This window comes from Hydra vulgaris, chromosome 02 (genome assembly GCF_038396675.1).
Source record: "Hydra vulgaris chromosome 02, alternate assembly HydraT2T_AEP".
NCBI lineage: Eukaryota > Metazoa > Cnidaria > Hydrozoa > Anthoathecata > Hydridae > Hydra > Hydra vulgaris.
In genome coordinates this window covers 33,628,777-33,634,776 of record NC_088921.1, presented here as the reverse complement: position 1 = coordinate 33,634,776, position 6,000 = coordinate 33,628,777, and positions in this window count along the sequence as shown.

Here is a 6,000-nt window from a genome sequence, read left to right as displayed (position 1 = left end):
TATATATGTATGTATGTATGTATATGTATATATATATATATATATATATATATATATATATATATATATATATATATATATATATATATATATATATATATATATATATGTTATATTTAATATTTATTGTTATATTTAATTTAAAAAATTGTCTTTAATTATAAAGCTCTTGGTTTTCTTTTCATTTTGCAACTTAATGAATAGTTTAAAAAGGTAAATAGTTTCTTTTAAGCAGAATAATTAAAGTTCCATTAAATCCATTATTTGACTGTAGAAAAATATCTTTGGTCATATGTGAATAATGATATTAGTAATCCTCAAAATTGGCTAAAAATCGGCAAATAAAAAAATACCATTGTTAGCGCTGATGCTATATGATGCGCTGAAGGTAGCGCTGATTTTAATCTTAACATCACTAAGATTATTATAATTAAAATTACTAAAGAAGTTGCGTTCTTATTTTTATAAAAGGATGCTTCGCCAAGTCTCAATGACTTCAAAAAAAATCTTTTCAAATTATGCAAATAGGGTGGTCCCATAGGGGGAGCGTTGCATTGCTTTGGTAGCCCCCGACACCTGGGAAATGGAAACTTTTTAAAAATATGAATCCGAGTGAATAGGGAAGGGGAGTTTACGAATAATTAACGGAGGAGGGATAGTATTTATTTGGTATCTGGGAGGAATTTGGTTATGGAGCTTGGGGGGCGGTCATTTTTTCAAAAAAAAAATGCCAAAGGAGAAATAAATCCTAGATCCGCCCCTGTTTAGTGTTCAGTTTTTATGACCATATAAAGAATAACCCCCTCCCCTCTTTTTTTTTTGTGGGGGGGGGGGGCTACAAATTTTACATGGTCATGAAAACTGAACACTGAATAATTTAATCATAAAATTTGAAATCTGTTTTTGAATACATAACTAGTTTATATTAATGAAAAAATAAATAATTCAACTCACTGCCCTCACGTTTAGGGGAGGGGGAGGGATTAGGAATTTAAGGTTTTTTGCTCCCATTCTCCTATCACAGTAACTTTTTTTGTGAAGAATTTTTTCATCATACATATGAACGTAAAAAAAAAGGGTAATATTCTTTTTGTTTAAAAGTTGGTTATTTCAAACATTTAAAAACCTTCCTACGCCACTGATTACAAGTGTTTATGTTTTAAAACTTCGTTAAACGTCCTTTTATTCTTAAGTTCTTCATTTTAGTATTTTAGTTACACAACAAGGATATACAAATGAGAATGTTTACATTCTATACACATACACGTTTATGTTTATGCACAAAATTTGTATATTTAAAAGTTCAAAATATTTCTTTGATATTTTTAGAAAATATTTACCAGTGTAACTTTAAATGTGGTAAGTTTGTTAATTTTAAAAATACTTTTAAGTTTGAATTTTAATATTTAGATGCAGTTAATTTAAATATTTAAATTAGCAGTATAACTATAACTTTGAGTTAACAATCTAATAATGGAGAGTGAGATAAGGAAGTTTATTTATCATTCAAAAAACGGAGATAAAATTCAGTTTGGTTTTTTTTTTAAAGATGAAAAAGGGCAAAATGCAAAGAGCACACTTAAAAGAAAAGATAGAAGTTTCTACCTTAGGGTAGGATGTGTGATATACACTAAGTAAGATATAATTTTTAAGGTAGAAAGTTATACATTACTAGGGTTTATCACATATCATTAGATTATTCCTTACTAAAATATTAGGCGAAATTAAAGACACGAAATTACTGAAGGACGTTTAAATGCTTTCGTGTTTTGATAACAAACTTGATATCACAAAATGTAAAAACAATCAAAAATGCCGCTTAAAAAAAATTTAAACTATGTTGTCGCTTAAGTTTGGTCCACTAAACGCACTTTTACGTAGAACTAGTTTTTCTACTAATTTTTTTTTATTGCTGTTTTCGTTTTAAAAATGATAATGATGATAAAAATCTACAAAGATTTACATACAAAAACATATTAAAATTTACAAAACATACAAAAACAAAATTTACAAACAAAAGACTGTTTAAATAAATAAAATATAAAGCTAGTAACATTAACTAAAATAGCTTTTGATCACTGTTATACAAAAACATACCAGGCTCCTATTTTTTCTTTCTTTCAATATTCATTCTATTAGTGTAAATGGCTAACACTTATCAGGGGCGGATCCAGGATTTTTATTGACTGTAGCAAAAATGCTATAAATATTTTTTGGTCTAAAAAAAAAAAAGGTCCTCGCTTTTCACATTTGCCGACAGTACGAAAAGTTCAAGTTTGCCGACTGCACTATATGATCTACATATGCCGATTTGCAGATTGAAAAGAGCTAAATTTGCAGACATAATGAAATAAAATTCATTGATAGGGGATGGGTGGAGGGAATTACACATCATTTGCGCCAGCCTTGGATGTACAGTGGCTTGTAGTGATACATGAGGTCCCCTACCACTGCTTTCTTCTTTCGAAGAAAATTTGTTTAAAATTCAATTTTTTTATTTAATCAAAATTTGTTTTAAAACAAATACTTTATTTAATGGCTTACCTTATAAAATATCTGAAAATTAAAATAGACACTTCAACGATTTATATAAATCTATAAAAACAATTTATAAATATTTTCATATTTTTAATAATATACCTCATTACTTCATTACAATAAACTTTTTGTCAAATAATGAAAAAAAGAAACAGGTTTCAAATCAAATAAAAAATAGTAAATAAACCTATTTCAAATGACTTTAGATATTGACCAAATTTTAAAAAATAAAACATTACACTGGCAAAGTTTCATATTCGTTAAATATGAAACTTTGTTTCATAATTACAAAATACATGTTAATGTAAACAAGAGACTTTGGTTTCGAAGAACACCTAAAAAATGACTTACAATACTTTTCTTAAATTTCTAAATTCTGTTTCAAGTAGTTCTGTAACAAATTTTCCTAACATAGCATATTTGTAACAAAAGCGTTTTAATCAGCTAGATTATTTCTTCACATGAATAATTTGCAAAATGCCTTGTGACATGCGTTGATATTTTATACCTATTTTCTGATTTTTTTCATGCATAATGCTATATCGCCAAAATCCAAAACAAACTTTTTTTGTTTATCATTTACATTTCTGAGGAAGCTTTTTGATCATTATTGAACCTAAAATATATGTGATAATAGATAACGTGGACAAAAGTCAAACAACAAAAGAGTTCTATCTGCAGTTAACCAAGGTTTTTCATTAAATGTTAAAGTTAATTTTTATCACATTTAATTGCCTTCGCTTTGCTATTTGACTTTCTTACTGATTTTAAAGTTAAACGAATTTGATCACATAAAAATTAGGAATTTATGTTTACAGCTTTTCACAACATTTTCAAAAGAAATTTAGGACTATCAGAGAATTTATATCAATGGTTTTCCCAAAACAGCAACTTCCTGATACAATAACATTTTTGTAACATACAACTTGTCAAAGGGAACAATCGTTCTTAGTAGAAGCTAAAAAAAAAGCAGTAGAAAGTTCCTTTGACACAGTTTTATTAGACAATTCCTATGGCAATTGTCTAATAAAACTGTATCGTAATTTTTAATTAAAGCTGAGCCTTTAACTTTGGAAGATTTATAATATTCATGCAGATTCTCTAAATACTAGTCTTTCCATCTTGATCGGAAATGCGTCAATAACATGGAAAGATGTTTATTACATTAATTTATATCTATATTATAATCATTTTCGAAAAAGAATTTATATCATTGGTTTTCCAAAAACAGCAACTTCCTAATACAATAAGATTTTTGTAACATACACCTTGTCACAGAGAATAATAGTAGTAATTTCCTAGTAGAAATTTCCAAATTAAAAAAAAGTAGAAGAAGGTTCCTTGCAATTTTAGAATGAACTAAAAATCAATCTAAGAGGAAAATTGTGCATTTTAGGTGAACCTTTTTGTAGTTTTGATGTCTATCAGATCATATAATAAAGTGTTGCTAGACGTTTAAAAACTCGCATTAGGTAAACGTTCTATCCAACGTGTTTTCTTCTCTTTGTCTCAGGGAAATCTATAAACCAACAGACGGTACTATTTAATTTAGTCTTTAATTATAAAACCTCTTCCTTTGATGTTTGCTACCTTACTTTATCAAAAAAAAAGTTTTAATAATGGAGAGTGGATATTTTACAGAATTTCTGTCTTAGCTACACAACTTTTTTTTTGCTACAGGTTCTCGCTTGATGACTTTTAGTCACAACGTAAGACTTCCATGTTAATAAAAAGAACGTAAATAGCCTAATTATATAAAAAATTATCGGGGGTATGTATAGAGTTGTTTCAAAATATGACAAACTGACTTTAGCTACAGTTGCTTCAGTCGTTTTGCCATTTTATTTAACTCAACTTAAGTTGATACGCTGCAAAATGTTTGACATTCTTTCAAAAATTTATGGGTACGTGAGACAAAACCCAAGAAAAACATGGGTTTTTCAGTAAAGCATTTAATTTTTCCGAATGAAATATTTCCGTAACATAGGATAACATATTCCAATATTTACGATATTTACATATCATATTCCAATATTTACGAAACTTTTAGAATACCTAATTTTACTCATCAGTCCTGAGATAAAAGAAACACATCCCCTTCAATTTGGTTTCAATAGTAAGAGTTCGACCTTGCATGCTGAATTTGTTATAAGCGAAACAACTAAGCATTACAAGAACAATAATTCGCCTATTTATGTTCTTTAGATGCTGAAAAAGCTTTTGACAGCTGCAACTGGGACATCTCTTTGATAAACTTTAATTTGATAAAAACTTACCTCTCCAAATAGTCAACACTATATCTTCTTTATACCACAAAGTAGTGCATCTGTCTCTTACCTAGGTTCCAAATCAGTTTCATTTGCTCTTAAGCAAGAAGTGAGACAAGGATCCATTCTGTCCCCCTACCTATATAACATATACACCGAAAAAGTTACTCGAAACTATAAAAAATGATAACGTTGTGGGTACTTCTATACATGGAAACTTCACTCTATCTGGTCTTGAAAGGCTGATTACAACGTGTAATATTTACAATAACTTAAACGGCATAAAGCTCAATGCTGTCAAAACGGAACTGTTGCTTTCGGGAAAAAGACAATTAACTAATTGCAAGATAACCCTAGACGACCATCAAATAATACCAAATAAAAAACTAAATCATCTAGGCTTTATTTGGGATACACAAAAATCTATTTTTGCCTCACTCAACAGAACAAATATTAACAATAGGGTATCAAATTTCCAAACAATAGTGCAAAATCTGATTCAATCTGGTATCCGGTTTGTACATCCATCTTCAATTATTCAGTTATATACATCTTTAGCAGTTCCGACGCTAACGCATGGTCTGGAACTCTGTGAAAATAGAGAGTCAACAATGCAAAAACTTAATAAACTTGGAAGTTTATTAAGTTTTTGCATTGTTGACTCTCTATTTAAATGCAGTCATTTTTTAATATCTCTAAGTATAGCAAAAACTATATAAACTCTCTAAAGTTCGGGAGATAACTATTGTTCATTAAAATTTTCATTTTTAGATGATACAAAGGAATTATGTAAGATCCATAAAATAAATATGAAAAACTTAATTCAGGATAAAAAGAAAGTGAAAATTAATATTTCAGAAAATATAATTCCTGAAGATACTTATCAAATTTTAGTACAGGCAATTCAATGTTGGAATGCAAAGAAACAGCGAACAATTTTCAAAAATACTCTTGAAGAAAACATTCCCAAGTGATATAGTTTATTCTCTCTTTATATATCTTAAACTATTTTTATGTATTTTCACCTTGTAAACACATTTAGAGGGTGTTTAATAAAATAATAATAATAATATAATAGTCAACTTGGCTCAGATACAGTTTTGAATAAAATTTTGAAGCGCCGCATTTTGATTTCTTGCAACCTGCATATCTTATTTAAATTATTTTTCTCTTTCGCATAAAAAAAAAAATGTAA